This window comes from Wyeomyia smithii, chromosome 3 (assembly GCF_029784165.1).
Source record: "Wyeomyia smithii strain HCP4-BCI-WySm-NY-G18 chromosome 3, ASM2978416v1, whole genome shotgun sequence".
In the NCBI taxonomy this organism is placed as follows: Eukaryota; Metazoa; Arthropoda; class Insecta; order Diptera; family Culicidae; genus Wyeomyia; species Wyeomyia smithii.
Window position 1 is genome coordinate 235,211,548 of NC_073696.1, and position 19,328 is coordinate 235,230,875.

General features: G+C 39.0%; 1 protein-coding gene across 11 annotated transcripts in view; it reads right to left on the bottom strand.

Moving 5' to 3' along the window:
* The window catches only part of LOC129731323 (uncharacterized), a 39,088-nt gene that overhangs the window by 15,094 nt on the left and 4,666 nt on the right, over positions 1 to 19,328 (bottom strand). For 2 of the 11 annotated variants that reach the window (XM_055691217.1, XM_055691207.1), the window contains exon 1: positions 10,015 to 10,328. The exons of 7 other annotated variants lie outside the window; for them this stretch is intronic. The gene's annotated coding sequence lies outside the window, so the exon portion shown is untranslated. 2 more of the 11 variants (XM_055691213.1, XM_055691211.1) reach the window with 2 other exon arrangements.

Sequence of the window (19,328 nt, forward strand, 5' to 3'; positions counted from 1 at the left end):
TGCAAACCAAAGCATGGCTTGACAAACGTTCTTCGGACTCTGCTCCAGCTATTGCAACTGTGGAATTTTTGGTTTCGTCAATTTCGAACTGGTCGTGTGAGCACAGTTGATGCTGAGCGCAGTGGACGTCCAAAAGAGGCTGTTAAGCGCAGTATGCAGTCAAAAAAGGAATTCATTATTCTATTTCAATCCAATGTAAAATTCAGGCACTGAATCAGGCAATGAAATTTCCTCTAGTAGCTAGTACGCAGCTAAAAAGAAATCATAAACGGAAAGGGAAACCAAAGTTCACTTGCTGTGAACACTGCTGTGAAGCAAAATGTCACTTGTTCTTGCACGGAATAATGAGCACTGACATTATTCCGGTACTGAAAGTGTCAGGCAGTTGGTTGGTCGTCCACACACAGCGATGCCAGATTGGAAGACATTAGCATACATTCAAAATATTTTTCACGTCATAGTTACCGGAAAAGTTACGTGAATATTTTCGAGTATCGTTTTCTAGTAGATACTACGTGATTGTCATTTGAGTTCATCATGACCTGGTGAGATGAATTATCCTTTGAAACTTATTCAGTAGATGCATGCATTTCATGTGAGTTTCACGTAGAATTCATCTACTGGTAAACGACGAATTTACATACCTGAGTGATTTATTACGCAACATATTTTGATAATTTCTAAAGCCCGTTTTCTAGCTCATAAAAATACGAGAAATAAATGAAAATTGTACATTTCGTAAAACATGATTGCTATCAGATATCACTCAGGTATGCAAATTCGTAAATGAACAAAACAACATAAAAACTGATAAATTTTACGACATTTCTGGGGATTGTTATTGTCCGCTGCAGCTGTTTTCGTTCAGGTAACTCTTCCATCTTTGAACTAAAGCTGTGTGAAACCAGTAAGCTCAAGTCTCGATTTATTAGGATTGTTCGAAAATTCACTTATAGACCTTTTTACGTACGAATGTGTTAGTGCTACCAGTTGAAGGAAGTACTTACAAATAGTTGTTTTTTGTAGCTGGACGAATATTCAGTTGAACACTCATTATATGCTTTAAACTTGTTTCTGAATGAATTTTTTCATTCGTGACCAGAAATCGGAAGAAGCTGCTAAACATAATCGACCCAAAATGTTAAAAAGTGATAAAAGTCGAAGCAACGAGATGCGATGATTTACTGTTTGGAGGAAACAAAAGCAACTTTACACGGGTTTACACGTTTTATAGTGTGTGTGTGTAGGTGAAAATTCACTTATCTCTATTTGCAAGCCATTCAGAAATTCTGTTTTATGTTCAGAATCAGACAACAGCTTCGCCATTTTGATTTCTGATTATTTGCGCACAGAGAATACACGCGATACATACGTTGTCTAGTTCACGTAGATGGTACGTGATTAACGTGGTTTCAGTTGATCAATGTGCGAACGTATTAGTCGTTGTCGATCTTGCAGAAATACGTTGTAATTAACCCTTCCGATTCGTTCAATGATTGTGGCGACTTCCCAATGCCAAGAGTTGCCTTGATGGACTTGAGCATACACTAAGTCACCGGGAATGAACTGTTTTTGAATTGATCATTTTGTTGTGCTGCTTTCGCTTGTGCTGTTGAAATGGTTTGATCAGGCGGTAGCAACTTCGATGAAACTGTCCGGATTGGTCATCCGAACATTATTTCTGCTGGAGACTTGTTACCAAGGTCAACTGTTGGTGTTGTTCGGTAGACTTGTAGAAATGTTTGTAATGCTTCCTCTAGAGTCTCTCCTCCCGATCGAATTTTTCGCAGGGTACGCTTCAAAGTATCCACAAACCTTTCCGCCAATCCGTTTGACTGGGGATGGTATGGTGCAGTGCGAATGTCACGAATACCTTGTTCTCGCAGTAAACTTGGAACTCGTGGCTAGTGAATTGGGTACCGTTATCCGAGACGATGGTTTCTGGTACACCAAACGTTGCGAACGCTTGCGATAGCATCTTCGTTGTAGCTCTGCTGGTTGTAGATTTATTTGCGTACACCTCTGGCCACTTGGTGTATGGATCAACGATCACCAAAAAGTAAATGCCATCCACAGGTCCAGCATAGTCCACATGAATGCGTGATCACGGCTTGTCCGGAATGGACCAAAATTCCAGAGTTGTTTTGACAGGTGCTTTCCCAGCAGTGCAGCATGGAGTACAGTTCCGGACGAATTCTTCAATGTCATTATCGATTCCTGGCCAGAAAACAAAACTTCGTGCAATGGACTTTATGCGAACCATGCCAGGATGTCCGCGATGAAACTGCTTAAGGATTTGCCTGCGGAACTTTCTCGGAACGACAACTCTGTCGTGAAACAGAATACAACCATTGACATGAGTAAGGGCTTCTCGTCTGCTGAAGTAGGTACGAACGTCTGGAGTCGTGATTGACCGTCTGTTGGCCAGCCTTCACTAATGTACTGCAGCACAATTTGCAGCGCCTTGTCAGTCTTCGTTGCAGCTTGGATAGCTGCGAAAGAAACTGGTATTTGTTCAATCGCATCACGAACAATGCTCACCATGTCATCTTCTAGGCAAATAACTGCTACGACGTAATTTTTCTCGGGCTGTTTGGTACGGTCGATCAGTCTAGACAGCATATCGGCGCAACCGAAGTCGTTGGTGGAAACGTGACGGATGTCGAAGTCGTAGTTGAGTAGCATCAACGCCCACCGCTGGAGTCGATTCACGGTATGTAATGGAATACCCTTCTTTGACCCAAAGATTGATAGCAATGGCTTGTGGTCAGTGAGAAGAGTGAATCGTCGACCCAACAAATACTTGTGGAACTTTGTTACGCCATAAGTTAGCGCAAGTGCTCCCTTTTCGGGCTGTCCATAAGCTAATTTGGGATCGTAATGCGTCAGCAACAGTTCGGACTGCAGAACTTGTTTGAATTGCTCAAAAGACCGTTGCCAATCGGTATTCCACTGCCACTTCGTATCCTTCTTGAGTAGTTTGTAGAGAGGATGGCGAAGCTCATGGATGTTACGAACAAACCGGCCGTAGAAGTTAACGGCTCCCAGGAAGGAACGGAGCTCGGTAACGTTGGTTGGTGCCGGGATAGAAGCGATGACTTGGAGCTTTTCTATATCAGGACGGATGCCTTTGCTGTCGATAATGTGCCCCAAGTACTTGATTTCGGTTTGAAAAAAATGGCATTTCTCCAGTTTGACGTGAAACCCATACTCCTCCAAACGTCGAAGAAGCATGTCTAATGAGGCCTTGTGTGCCTCCCAGGTTGGTCCAAAGATGATAGCATCGTCGAGAAACGAACGTACCCCGGGAATATCAGCAATCATAGTGTCAACAAGCCGTTGGAAAGCCCCAGGCGCTGATTTTACCCCTGGTGCAAGGCGGTTGAATTTGAAGAGACCCCGGTGCGTATTTATGGTGAGAAGTTTCTTTGCTTCATCATCTACTTCCAGCTGAAGATACGCATCGGAGAGGTCTATAATGCTGAAGACGGCACTTCCGTTGAGCTGCGTGAAAATTTCTTCTGGAGTTGGAAGAGGATAGTGATTGGCCTCCAGTGCATCGTTGAGGCCAGTGGAATAGTCCGCACAAATGCGAACTTTACCGTTCGGCTTGCGCACTGCGACTATCGGAGCAGCCCACTCGGAAAAATCAATCGGTGTGATGATCCCCAGCGACTGAAGACGTGTCAATTCTCCATCGATCAGCGAAATGGTGTGTTGAACGGAACTGGGCGCTTCGAACAAAAAACGGGTTTGGCGTTAGGCTTGAGAAATAGCTTAACCATTGTCTTTGTGCAGTGTCCCAGTGAATTATCGAAGACCGCCGGATGGTTAGCTTGAAGTTGCGATATGATTTCCTTAGAACACGACCCAGGAACTGTTGCGACTTTACTGCAAAGTGTATCGAATGGAACTGACCATAGGTTGAACATATCGATCCAATCAATTCCGAGCACGTTGAGATCCGGTGAAGGCGTCACGAAACAATGGCCACGCTTGACCATGTCGTTGAGGGTAACTTCGTAATGGAATTCGCCGATGAGGGCGAGGAGTCCACCGGATGCGTTGGATGCTTCAATCGATGATGGTGTCAGCTTCGGCCGTCCCAATTGTTGCCACATTGATTCGGAAATTACTGTGATATCGCTTGCAGAGTCCAGTTGTAGCGAGACAGCGACATTGTTGATGGTGATTGTCACATATTTTCGTTTACTGGAGCTGTTAGCGATATGGTTCACGAAAATTCTTTTGGTGTCGGGTCTGAAACTGGCTTTCTTTTTGAATTGCTTCTTCTCTCGGGATTGAGTGGAAGGGTTGTTTGAAGATTTTTTTGCACAGCCGCAGTAGTTTTCCTTATGACCAGTGCGGTTGCATACTTTGCAAAGGTGATCAGAAAATGGACAGTCGCGAACATAGTGCATTTGTCCACACTGCCAACATCGATTATCGGGTTTTTTCTCTGAGATGCTGTGGACCGAATGCTTTGAGCTACAGGGTTGCTCGATCATTGTGGTGTCCGACTTGAGATTGACGAGCCGCTGAAACTCGTCGATCAGAGTTTGAATGGTCACTGGTGATTCTGCTGTCTCACCTTCGATGCGGGAAAGAAGTCTCGCTCTGATGTCTGCGTAGCGTGTTGCCTTAAGACCGCAAACAAACATCAAGCACTTGAATTGCCCGATTTTCAAATCTTTGTATTCGAATTCTTCACACGCCCTGTTAACCTTGCCACCGTAGGTGATGATGTCATCCGCCTCCGATTTCACGAGTTGTAGGCATTGATAGCGCTTGTGGAAAACGGAAGTTTGTCTGCCGAAAATTTTGACCAACGTCTTGACGGTTTCGGCGAACGTGACTTCCTTCGGCAGCTTCGGAAGGATGTAATTTACGTACCGACTGTGAGGAGACGTGTCCAACTTCCGGAACGGGAGTCGAACCTTGGCTGCATCATCCAGACTATGTGCGTCGCTTTCAAAAAGATACGTGTACCGAGCGAACCACTTCTCGAATGTGGTGCCATTCTCCGGATCAAAGCAGAACTCGCTGATGTTGGTCGACAATGACTCCAACACTTGCTCTGGGTTGATTGTCTGCGGAATGGCCAATCGTTGTAGAAGCTGAGTCATCTCCAAGATTGCTGCTTGAAGTTCTTGATTTGTCGCTGTTGCCATTTTACTTCGGGTTGAATTCTGGAGCTTTTGAATCTTCCAGAACAATCCTCGTCGCCAAATGTAGTGTATTCCAAAAATACTCGTAGTGAAAACTTGAGAGTTTATTGAGTTGCTTTATTCTTGTTTGACGGTTACAATTGGAATGAAATAATTTTTCTCTCAACCACAGTTAGTGATTGCTGCGATTGATTGGAATGGAACACAAATGAACATTTCTCTTGTGAAACTTGGCCATGAGCAGTGCGAAATTTGTGTCACAGCTACGCTACATGAAAAGCAGACAGGACATTTGGCACATGCAAATCAAAGAAATATTTGCTCTATTTGTGACCGTTATGCTTGTCATTTGCGTTTCGCAAGCTTATCCCGCACAGCATATCGTGACGATGGTGATGAAATTGTTCCTGGAAAAGTTGTATTAGCTGTAGACCTACAGAAGGTAGGCTACAACCAGGATAATTCAACTACGTATATTTCATTCGATACTTTTTACAGGTTGTCCAGCTTCCTCGATTGGAGGGCTTGAAAACAATTGTGTTTTCTCAACGGCTTATTGCGTTCAACGAGACATTTGCCCCTGTTGGCAAATATGCTAGAACAGTACCCGTTGTAGCTTGCGCCTGGGATGAGTCGACCAGTGGCAGGTCGTCTAGTGACATTTTAAGCTGCTTCCATAACGTCATTCAAAAATTTGGTTGCTCGGAAGAAATTGTTCTGTGGTTAGACAATTGTTCTGCCCAGAATAAAAATTGGAATTTGTTCTTGCACCTTATTCTTTTGATAAACTCAAAACTAAATAAGGTGCAGAAGCTTGTTCTCAAATTTTTTGAAACTGGGCACACGTTTATGGCTGCAACAGTTTCCACGCGGCAGTAGAGAAACAGATGAAGCGAACTGTGCCAATCACTCTCGGAGATTTCATTGAAGTTCTACCGTAACCAAAGCACCTTTAGTGTTTCGCAATATACGCTAAACAAGCAGAAGCCTCGGCCATATATCGAAAATGTACGGCAAGTAGTACTTCAAAGGGAATCATACGAAATGCAATATAGCGATTTAGTTTCAGCGGATCGACACATGGACAGGTGCATGTTGTTTAACAAAAAACAACTAAAGGTGATAGCCGAAAACTCGTTCGACTTAGAGTCTACGTTGAAATTCTTGAAAAGTCCACGAGGAATCGATGCAGACCGTAAGGCGACACTCCTGAATATTTTAACTCCGCTCATTTCGGATGCTAAAAAGGATTTCTGGAGGCAGTTGCCAGAAAAAACATCACTATAACTTTCAAGTTTCTTCGAAAATAAACATTAGCTTGAATCAATTTAATGGCTCTAACTTATTTTCGGTTAAACCTTGAAAACATGAACTGTGCTTTTATTTTTTAGACAATGATATTCTGTATGTAAACAATTCTTTTAATTGATAACAATCGTTAAATGTGGTTTTTAGAATACAGTTGAATATATATTTAAGATGGGACTCGTATGCCTTTATTTTAAATATGGGACAAGCAAGGTTTGGTATTTTTTCAGTATTTTTCAGAACAAACATTCAAATTTTATCTAGGCATACGAAACTGTGAACAAAATCAGACACATTGAGAGCGAAAACTAACATTTGCCTGAAAGTCATATGGGACTCTTATGCTTTTATAGACAGATTAGTGGTGACCTTGTTTTTGTTCGACAGTTTTCGATTTGCCGGAGTTTTTTGCAGCCTTCGGGCTTCGGGTAGGAAGACATTCTTTCGCGGACCATGGAGACTTTTGATAAAAATACCTGGCATCCCTGCTCTCACACCAGATCGCGGTAAACAAGTGTGTTCAAGTGTTCTAAAAAAAGGTAAAAATCATGCGCTCACTGACGTCAGATATTGTTACTGTGAGGCATTCTCAGCTGTCAGAATTCTGTTTGGTACAAAGGGAAAAATTTCGTGAACCACTTTTCTCTTCAACTGCGCTTTACTCCAGAAAACACAAAAAATTCCGCAAAATAATTCAAAATGACCGTAAAGTGAAGTTGAGCGAGATAACTGAGACTCTGAAGATATCAAAAGAGCGTGTTGGACATACCGTGCATGGATTTTTTGGTCATGCGAAAGTTGTGTGTAAAGTTGGTGCCGCGCGAGCTCATAATCGATCAAAATCAACAACGTGTTAATGGCAAAATTGCATGAATTGGGCTTCGAATTGTTTTCGTATCCACCGTATTTTCCAGATCTGGCCCCCAGCGACTACTTTCTGTACGCAAACCTGAAGAGAATGCTCGCTGGCAAGAAATTTACTGACAGATAATAAAGTGATCACCGAAACTGAAACCCATTTTGAGGAAAAACCTCGCCCTCGCCCTCGAAGGCAACAATGAATAATACAATTGATAATTGGCGGTATAATTGATACCTTATAAACTTTACTGCCGAACTGTTATGTATTGAATAATATCCATTTAGGCCGTTACAAATTTTATTTTCATTTTATGTCACCCCCCTTCAAAAACCTTGAATATTGGAAGGGGAAGAAAAAAAAGCTCAATCCGTTTTGTTCATTTCATTGGTTTTCCGACAGCATAAATGCTTAATTTAGCAACAAACAAATCAGGTGACAGCGAAAGGCAAGCGAAATAAATACTAATAATAATAAAGTGTTATTTTTCAACATTACACAAACGTCATAACTTGCACACAAACTTTGATCAAAGATATTTTTTTTTTTTTTCGTCTCGGTGTTATTAATTTTTTGCCACCCCTTTTGCTAACTTTGATAACCTTGGACATAAAAAGAATTCGAAATTTGTATCAGCCTTATTACCTCAAGATTAAGGTAATAATTCTGGTTTTTCTGAATCCGTCACTTCATTATTTTGATGAATTTTGATTTTATCTAACAAAACGGTCTACGTTTAAAATGAATTTAAAAATATGAGAAGCAATCTAGGGCCTATTCCCATCCTATGTGAACAGTTTATGCTATGTTCACTGTCTATACACAATTTTTAAAATATATATGGACGATTATCCACAGAAGGAAGAAGGGCCCAAAATCACCAAAGACCCAGCAGTGCAAAGGTATTGTCGTTGGTTGTCATTAAAAAAAAGCATAATACGCTGTTGAGCTTTCCGAGATTTGACATTGCTTCTGAAAAAAAAGTTGAAGAGGTTGTGTATGAGACACGACCGCAAGGTTAGCGTAAAATTACGAAAGCCTGTCAAAAATAATGTTGAATGTGTCTGGAACACAATTCTCGGTAGAACACCTCTTCACCGTAAAACAACATCAAGGGTGGAATTGTATTTTGCTCGATGAAAATGTTGTGTGAAAACTCGAATAGAATTAGAGGTAAGAGGGAGAACTAATGTCATATTTTTAGTTTTGTTCAAATTGTTTGGCTTTGAACTTTTATCAATCAGCGATGTGTGAAACAAAGCAAAATATAAAACGTGGAAATACTTCGGTTTGAGAGAAAACTCTAACGTAAATACCAGCAAAACTTTCTTCAGAAAAGTTCTTTTCTAAGAGGATATCCCATCATATTGAGTTTCACAGCGTCATCAAACTTCAGTCGCACTGATGCCACTCATAATACGAGAAGTCAAGTACAATTGATTTAAAAACAGACTTTTCTTCCTACCATATCAAGGCCGGAAGCAGTCGGAAAGAAATGTATTATAGCTAGGTGCTTTTGTTCCGTTGATAATGCACGCAAAACTCGTCTCGGGAAACGCCTCGATGCAACAAAAGCTTCGAGACTGAGCGGCATTTTGCGCCGCTCTGTAGCGCTACCGGCTGGAAAAACTACAATTAAAGGAAAAGTGTCGAACAAGCATTCCAGCGTTCGGTGCGAATAATCTTGCATGGAAAAACCAGCCACCCGCACACTTGTTCAAGCAAATGCATTCCTTATTCATTTACGACGCCCTTTTGTTCGTTGTTTAATTTTGACCGATCAATGCATAAGGGCTGGGACATATAAAACATCGCCGATGGCCAGCAGTGGCCGAGAAGCAACCAATCAATATTGAATGAATCGTTCTGCTGCACAAGCTGACCAGCATGACGGCAGCAGCAAGCACTGCTACTAGAGAGGGGTGTATAAAAATAACCTCCCGAAAAATATCTCATTTTACGCGATTACTATACACTCAAGAAGGCAAACTAGAGCAAGAGAGCAAACGCAACCGGGGAGCCCCGGCACCTGCTAGAGAAAAATGGGGAGTGAGCATAAAACGATAGAAGTAGAACGGGGCCCGAAAGTTTATGCAATCGTTGTACATCACGCCAGTTAAAACCGTAAAAGCGTGGCGTGGCGATGAAAGGTACATGGTATGCAAAAATAAAAAGGATGCTTAGCAGACATTTCCTTACTGCCACAAGCTTGATTGTGTAAAGGATTAATTTTCAATAGAAATTTGCTTTTTTTGTAAATTATGTTTGTCGGTTTTATGACATAATCATTTTTAGCACGGTACAACCCGATATCGGCACTAGATCAAGAATAAAAATTATTTTTGTGTACTGAGAATTACCTTACTAAGAATAGTACATTAGAATCAAACTATTCAAACTGATTAAAAAGAATGCAACTTCTTGTGAAACCAGACACACAGAGGAATTTTATGCATCATTATCGTCTATGGCAGTATGCAAAGCAAACTAGTAAAACTCGCAGGCAGCATGTGTACATTTTCGCTCGATAACACGTCTTGGTAGAAAATCTTCGTAACCATCGAATCACTTTGGTAAATTTCAAACATTGCAATGATGGGCGTCGATATCACTACTTATATGATTTCAATCTTCAGCCCGCACTCGTTTCACTTTCTCCTTATCAATTTTATCACTAACCGTTTACACTCGTTCAACTAAAACGCACTTCGAATTCCCCCTGGAAATCCTCGTTGCAATCCGGAGGACGTCGTCATCGCGGTCAGAGTGCGTCAGGCGACTCACTCGCGTTTTGAAACGAGGTCTGCACTGCAGACTCTGCGAAGAAACAGAACAGAGCGTTCAATCTTCCAGACCACTTTGGGCCTACAGATTCTGACCTCCTTGAATACTTTTTTTTTGTTGTTGCTGGCACAAGTTGCTTTGCGTTGCTTCTTCGATCGTGCGCTCCCTAACAGCATGAACACGAACGCGATGACTGGCAACGATGCGACGATGGCGTATCATTTGATAGGGCATTTTTCTGTTTCGTTCTCTCTTTTTGCCGCGATCCATTCGCCGACACAGGTACGTATTACCGTAGTGTAGCAGAGAACGCATACAGACGAGCCGTAGCCGTAGCTTGCCATGTGCAGCAGAGATGCCAGATTTTTTAATGTCATTAAGTAGAATTTTTCATTTTATGTAATACAACAATCAAACATTCGTACCAGGGTTGCCTTTTCTTTAGTGTTCCATAGTGTTTACTCAGAGTCAGAATCATGTACACTGAGATCTTCAGGGTGGCGACTCAATTTCCAAAAATAAATTCTCTGATATTCCCTGATTTTCCCTGATGTTTCAAATTTTTTTCCCTGACTGTTCAAATTTATTTTAAACTGATTTAAGTTACGACTATCATAGGTTTTTCCACCTAAATCTCAAAGTCAAAACTAAAAAGGATCAGACTTAAACTGCTAAAATTCCCACCAGTAATTGAAACTGTTTAGTTTCGCTTTTGCTAACCTTAATCTTGAACAAACATATTTTTTGTTGAGAAACACGTCCAGTTTAATAAAATTGAAAATGAAAATGACACTGGTCGACAAAAGTGAAAAAAAGTTGTCCTTAAGCTCAAATAATTACCCTATAAATATTATAGCTTCTTAACCTGTTCATTCGGTCCCCTGGTAAATGCAGAAGTGCGTTAAAAGACCGCAGAGTAAATGTTCGCCGTTTTCGTCGTTTTTCCATTTACTGACGAGAAAATTTTATTAAAGTCTCTGAAGACTTGAGGCATTTCCGAAACGTTTAGGGGCATTAAAATTCACAGGAACAGTGTTATCAATTAACTATTTTGAGACACACCTGCTTTGACGAGAAAGTCAAACAGATATGGAATTCTGGTTGGATCAGTTAAATAATTGTTTTAAATTCTTGACTGCAAAAAGTAGAAAATTAGAAATTAACAGTTTCGCAATCAAATTTCTAGGCTAAACACTGTCGAATGCTGTTTCTATGTATAGAAGAGTAGCTCAACTTGAATTGCCTTCAGATTTATTAGCTCGTATCATCATGAAATGATTGCTTGACAACTTTAAACCTCAGCTGGTTTCTTATCTGGCTTAAAAATTTAAGTATTTTTAGCATTTTTCAATAGTTGGCGAAATATTCATTTTGAAACAATTCCTGAGAATTTCTCAAGAGCTTTATTTAAAATGTTTAAAATCCCATCGTGACTAGGTGCTTTTATACTTTTGAAAATTTTAATGATCTATTCTCATTTAAGTTAGTTTCAATGAATTCTGCTGGTAAAAATTCCGGGGTAGAGATTTGATAACATTAACTCACTACTCACTCACTATATTTCGAGTAATGAACACACTCAAACTACTGAGCAAGTTTTTCAATGTCTGTTAATCGGTTGCAATGAAGTAATCACCATTTTCAATTACTGGAATATGACAATGGCGATAGTGAAGCTTGCTCAGGCGATGTTAGAAGGTACGCTTGGAAGTAATTGCAAGAAACTGAAGAAAAAAATCTTGTCTAACAACTGGTTTTTATAAAAAAAGCGTAGTAATTAGCATAAAATTCGCGCACTACTTGATGACTTCTTAGTACCTATTTGGATACTTTTAAAAAAATTTAATCACTATTTCTTGACATCTTGGTCACTAAAGTCACTACAGTTGCATTGTCTAACCCTTATGAGCCCTGTACAAGGTGTCATCAGTGCTACAATGCTCTAATACATTCCCGCGGGAATTTTACTAAAATTTCAACTTTAATTAGGGGCCATCCACATACCACGTGGACAGCTTTGAAGGTGGGGGGGGGGGGTGTTTTGGCTAATGTCAACGGTCCATACATTTTTTTTAGAATATATATGAACAGTTGTCCACGGAGGGGGAGGGGGGGTCAAAATCGTTAAAAATCTGTCCACGTGGTATGTGGATGGCCCCTTACAGTTTAACAAATATACTTGAAATTTTTAACGATGGAATTATTTAAAACGATTGGAAAACAAATCGACCTTCAATTTACAATAAAGTTTATGCAAATTGTGCATGTTGCTGAGTAAGAAGAGTTCGAAGGTCATTTATCGGGGAAAACCCTGTCACTCCGCGGTAAAGGGGTTAAATAAAGCCTGTGCTAAAATGGAAGCGTTCTTCAAGAAAATTATTTTCCAGGAAAATTCTTCTACCTGGAACAAATTCTTATTGAGTGTTTTTGTAGGGTTACTGGTGACCGTCCACAACAAATGCATTGAAATGAAACAAATTCAGAACTAACTCCGTGAAAAATTCCAAGCTTTTAAAATTTTCTCCGATGACTTTTTAAATTCCCTGATATTCCCTGATTTCCCTGATCGAAAAATTGTATCCCTGATTCTCCCGGTTTTTCGCGGTAGTCGCCACCCCGAGTCTTATGTTACGCGGGGGATGCGTTACAAATTTGTACGGGCCCGCGTAAAAAAAGACTTTTTTTGAGTTGCAAATATAACGAGCAAAACGGTCCTAAAATGCTTGAACCTCGTTTGAACATAATAGTGGTCAATCCAGTGGCCAATATGCAATATTTTAAATTTTGAGTATTTACACCAAAAGTTTTTTTTTTTTTCGAAGACTGATGTATGATCACTCGTGGTCTAAAACGGAAAGCGTGATTGAAATCAGGTAGGTATCTTGTATCATTTTCGAGTATTGGAGGAAAGCAACTCGCGTAAAGTCAGGTCGAAACTCGTTAATCATGCACTGTTAAACTTTTCATTATTTTGAAATAAGCATAACGGAACCAAAAAGATCTGTACTTGAAAAAACTGTAATTTGTAGCTCTCATATGCTGTACTGGAAATATTGTTTCAACTTTCAATAAAAAATCTGATTTGCGAGGTACTAAAATTCAACAAACTTTTTATTTACATTATTCTTCTCATATTATGGAGTAATTTTAATCGCATTAGTGTATATTTTACCGTAACAGGTTTGTATAGTTTGTATAACTGGACACTGAGAAAATATTTCAAAAGAAACTTCTTTGAAGGTGGCTCCAAGAATCTTCTGCCATATCGTGGAATGAAAAGTTCGATTTTTGGAGCCGAAGTTATTTCAAATAATGGAACGTTCGATTTTATTATTCGCGAAAGATGTTAAAACAGTGAATGAATGTTTTTAAAGCAGTTTTCATGCGCAGGTGGACAGCATTTAATCGACAAAAAATCCGCTTCTGCACAATAAATGCGAAATTATTAAGTTGAAGTGTGAACTCCGATGTTCGAAGTAAAAAACCTTCCTCCAAACCCAACAAAGTTCAAAAACATTCACCCGAATAAGCATTGGCTATTTTTGTTGAAGCTAATCTCAGTAGAAGGCAGTGGAATGTAATACTGATTTTGTAAGACTCATAAGCACTCTGGAAAGAAATTCAAAATTTTTGTGGCATACTCTGGTCACCTTCGTGAAAAATACTGACATTACAAAATCGGAAATAAATTGTATAGAAAATCAAGCCCAAACGTTGACTCAAACTACGTTATACACGTCATATGGAAATTCAGTGCCCGTTACACATTTATCAACTACTATACACGATGTCGAGGTCTGTAACGCTACTACTAGACCCACATCAACTGTGTGATGTTATATTTGTAAGGAAACGTCCAAACATTTCAAAAATTTAACGATAAAAAATCGAATCCGAAAACATTTGGCCTTTCAACGCTCCATGCGAGAATTCGTTGCTTTGAAACCCTGATAAATGTTGCATACAAACTACCAATAAAGAAATGGCAAGCCTGTTATAGTCTGAAAAAACAAAAACAAATTGTTTCTGCAACGAAGCAGAGAATTCAAAAAGACATGTCATGTTTCAAAGGTGGCAAACGAAAGCATCTTCTGCGAATATTTTGTTTATTATTCAGAGTCATTTGTTGAGAAGTTGGACACAAAAGAGTGTTACTAGTATTAGAAAGTGATGATGAACTTAAAAATTTGAAATTACCTAGTGTGCAAAAATTAAGGATGAAAAAAAAATCACTTACTCGGAGAAACATTTTCGATTCTCTATTACATGGAATGCCTACTTATGCCAATTTTCAATTATTTACAGTGATACGGCTGCTAAGTCACTGTTATGCAAATAAATCGTTAATTATAATTAATGAAAAATTAATGCCGAAAATTTTTTTGGTTTGAAACGAAAATACCTTAGGCGATATCCATAAATTACGTAACGCAAAAAAGCAATTTTCGGAACCCCAACCCCCCATATATAACGAAATTTAACGCTAATACCAACCCCTCCATAAAAATTACGTAACACTGAAGAATTTGTTTATTGAAGTGCTCGTTTTTGGAGTATTTCCCGAATTTTTTTGTTACATAACGCTGATATTACCTCTCCCCTGCCCTATGTAACAATTCGTAACGCTCGACGATACCACCCCCTCTCCCCTATAAGCGTTACGTAATTGATGGATGCCGGCTTAACCGTTTTTTTTCAGTTCAAGAATTTTGAGCTGCAATTTTTTGCAATAACAATTTTAAGAAGAGAAATTTCGAAAACACGTTAGCAAATTTTTACTATTTGCATGAGATATCAGATCTTTTGTTTAGCTGTTATATCTACTTTTTGTAACATATTTTTCCTTTAGAAACGTCCTTTTTCCAATTCGCGATTACGAAGGTGTTGATATTTGTTTGGTTTTCGCATGAGAAAAAGAACGAAGGAAATTTGTCATCACACACATTTTGACAATTGCATATGAGAGTTCACCTGGTGCGAACAGCCTTTGAAATCTTTTTCAACTTCGTAGTCACGAATTCCAAATTGCTATTCTAATCTTCTTCGCCACTCTGAACTTCGACATGCTGTTCTGGCATCCCTTCCTCCATTATGTTTCTCTCGTTCTCCGATTAGAACACATTAGTGAATGCGGCATCCTCTCTATCTCTCAGTCATCACTCTCACTCTCTCTTTTCAGCACACTAGAGCTCTGATATCCTATCCAAATCTATCCATTCTTTTTTCAAACGTGTTCTTTTTGTTGTTGTGGTCAGTGGCCCACAGTTCGGCAGCAGCAAGAATCCGTGACTATCCTGTTCCGGTACCAGAGTAATGTTATTGCACTATCATACTAACAGGCACGCCTCTTCAAGCCAAACTAGCAAAGCGAGCCGGCCGTAAACCCTCTTGTCTTGTTGTTTGGAAAGCGCGGGTGGCGTTGGTAGGCCGGTGGGAAGGAAATGTTATAAAGTCAGTTAGCGAAATACCCTTTAGATCCGGCCCTGTCGAAACCCTCGATAAAGTGCAATGAAACGAGGAACCTTGAAACTTTCCCTCTGCGTAGAAGCATATACGTACTACTTGAAAGTCGCTCTCTCGCGGATTGCGGCTCAGAATGTTTGCTTCGAAAGGGAGCAATCTGAAAATGGAAGTTAGCCGCTACTGTTCAAAGTGATGTTACAATCAATTCATTCGCAGCATTTAATTTATGGCCATGCTAACGCCTTTCTCGTTTGTTGAACTTGCTAGGCGACTAAAACACTACCAAAGTTGATTATAGATTGAAATTTATTTCAATCAAAATTAAAATTTAGTAGACTGCACTGTGTGACTACGTTCACGCCAAAGTTCAAACTTTCATGCACGAGAAAGAGAAAAACGTAGATCGCATTATGGTGATCTCACGGAACCAGTTTTAGTTAAATCTCCGTTTCTCTTGCCGTTGGAATAAATTCATAGAAGTATTAGCATTACTAATAGTCGAATCTAAACGAGCGTCCAGGATTAATAAGTATCGAATACAGTCGTTTTTGGATACATAGAACTTTACAAAAAAATGCCTGGCTCTGATCACTGTGTGAATAATTTTGTCGGATTACTATTGACTTCCGGTGAGCTTTTATTCACAGTTTAATCAGTTTGGCTTTTCGGTCTACTTTTCTTCTGTTTTCATGATCTTCAGAAAACAAAATTTTCTCGCGTTCAGGATAATTCGAAAAAAAAAAAACAAACCGTGTTGCTTATTTAAGTACATCCTAATGTTAGAAATCTTTAATCAATTCTAAATTAATTTCATTACCTTCGAAGTACGCCCCTACCCAATGCAATGCATTTATGCCATCGTTTTTTCCATTCCTTAAGGCATGCTTTCTTTTCCGATAAAACCTTGTTTATTTGCTCCTGTTTTGATCTGTCCTTGACTAAAAACGAAGTCCACAGAGGAATCTTTTAGATTTGAGAAACAGCCAGAAGTCACATGAAACTAAATTTCACGTTATAATGCATTTGAAATCCTTCTGGTAATCAGATGGGAAAAAATATGTCCAATTTCAAACGTGGTCAGTTTTTTTTCTGTGTGGACTCATTACTGCGACCAGAGCTTCTATTCTATCTATTGTGATATCGCCCAGTTGTTTTCTGTACTCCGCACTTCATATTATTGGCAGTAACACTATTGAAGTAAGTGATACGCTTATCATTCATATTAGTTTCGGTTTCAAGCTTACTGCTCTCTACTATACCGAGCCTCTGTCCATCCTAACAATGTGGCCTAGTTACAATTCCCTGTAGAGAACTTTCATATGTTACTCACACCAGTTTTATTATAATAGGGACCTTTTTTTGTTAGGAGGAGAGTCGGGGTACGTGGTGGGGAGCCTGAGATAAACCCATGCTAAAAGTCCTTTCTACTAAGATTCGAACCCACGACCACCCGCTTACCGAAGCGAACTCTGTACCCTTGCGGCTACGGAGCTCCCCAACGCAGTCAGTTAGTTTGCAAAGGATTTCCTTCATTCTTCGAATGCAGTAAATTGTTATTTTTTCATTCGAACTATTGCACTTTTGAAAATTGTCAAGCTTTGTTGATACGCAGAAATCGACCTCTGATTACTCGCTTAATGCTTGCTTCCCTAGCACGATCGACAGAATATTATATCTGGGTAGCCGGGAATGCGCTCTTTGTGCTATATAAAACGCTGCTTTCGCTCAAACCAATCATTTTACAGTGGTTGGTAAGAAGGTAGGTCCCAATTCAGTAGCAGCCTGTAGCTGGTGCGGGTAGCAACAGTGATAACGATGCTGGTAGCGGTAGCGAAAACAGCTTACCACTGTGTTGTCATAAAGATTCTATCTCCACGGTCGGGGTAGGACAAAGATACGATCAGCATCATATCCGATTTCAAATGAAACTTCATTTGTCCTTTTAAGGACAAACAAAAGAATGATCGATGATCTAATATTTTCTTGTTTTGCACTAGAGTTTTATTCTGCATACACTCTGGCTGTAAAAACTTGCTTGTTTGCCAATGGATGATCAACGTTTATTCGGTAGACAATTCTTCGAACTCAAAATAGGTTTGTCTGAATACGATAATTAATTGAGGACCGTCCATTAATCACGGGGCGCGAATATTTTCAACTCCCTTTGGTTTTGATAGATCTTAAGAATTTACCGTATGAGTTACGTTTTCCATGGACGACATTTCTGCTTTAGATAAGTTATATTTGAAATTAAAAAAAAATCTGCTGTATATAGTCTAGTCTGAAATTACATATAATCGGTTCTTTATATAATAGAGTCCGATTTGTCCTGTAATTTCCGGTAGTGGACAAATTTTTCCGACTCAGAGTAACTTCCTAAAAGGGCGAATGCATTTAAACAAAGGTTTTATTCAAAGCACAGTAGCTCAGGAACCTTTGGTTGCACAGAAAAACTGACTGAAGTATGTAGGGAGCTAATAACACATTATAAAAGAAAAAGATAAACCGTGAATTGTTTTACCAAAATAAATTATAAACACAAGTTGTAAATAATTACAAAAAACTGTTTTTTAATTTTTTCCAAGCATACCTGAAGTAATAAGCAAACTTTTGGTAAACGTTCAGGATGGAGAAATTAAAGACTAATGTTTTGTTAAATGTGAGGTTTTAGAAAAAAATTCAATTTCAATATTTTTTGAGATGTTTATATTCCAGAGCTTTTGAAAGATTTAGATAAACATTTCCAGTCACAAATCTTTTAAAAATAACTTTCTAAATTATTACCAATTGTTTAGAAGGTTAGGAAATTATTACTAATATTTTGTATTGAAGGCGAACTTCGATATAAGGTACATTTCGATTTTCGAAATGTGCTTTATGTCAAGTTTTACTTCATATCGAATCATTAAATATATTTAGAAATATGGCTCCAAATACTTCATTTTGTTGTATATTGTCTACGTATAGTTGAATTTGGAATCTAATTCAACTAGAAGTGTAAAACAACTTGTTTGATTAACAATTTAAAGACGTTTTTTAATTAGGGAGACTTTTCCACTCCTAAGCTAGTTCTTTAACAGATAGTTCATCTAGAAAACCCCAAAAGAATCATTCATCAGCTCAAATCCTATTGAATGATTTCGAATTTACAGTTTTAAGCAAGTTTGGTGATTCCAGGTAGGAGCGAATTCTCCGTTGTCAGGATTGTTTTTTCCACATGAGTTATTTTATGTCACCCCTCTTGACTATCTGTAACGTGGACATAAGCACATGAACACAAAATTTCTATCAGCCTGATTTATTGTTACCATTGTTCTTCGAAAATGTTCAGAACAAAAAAAAAACAATAGGAACAGGAGGAAAAATACAGCCATGAGATTTCCGAAATCTTTCTATTTACTATATCATCCAATATGCTCTGTTTTATTGTTCACGAAAACACCGTGTGCTTAGCTTAGGCTATTTCTTCAGCATACTTCAACAGAATATGGGCGCCATTCAAATTTAGATGATATTCATTAAAACTTTTGTTAACTAAAAAATCCGGATTTATTAAAAAATTGATATTCTACGAAGCTTACCAAATACCGCAACTCTAAATCTGGAAGCTGTTTCAAAGTTTCTAGAGGAAATCTAGCATTCCGTCTCGATAGTTTTCACCAGCTCCTCTCGCTCTCATCAATCCTAAGCCACGTTATGTCATATTTTTCTAGTAACATGGAAATCTTTCACTAACGACTAACTTT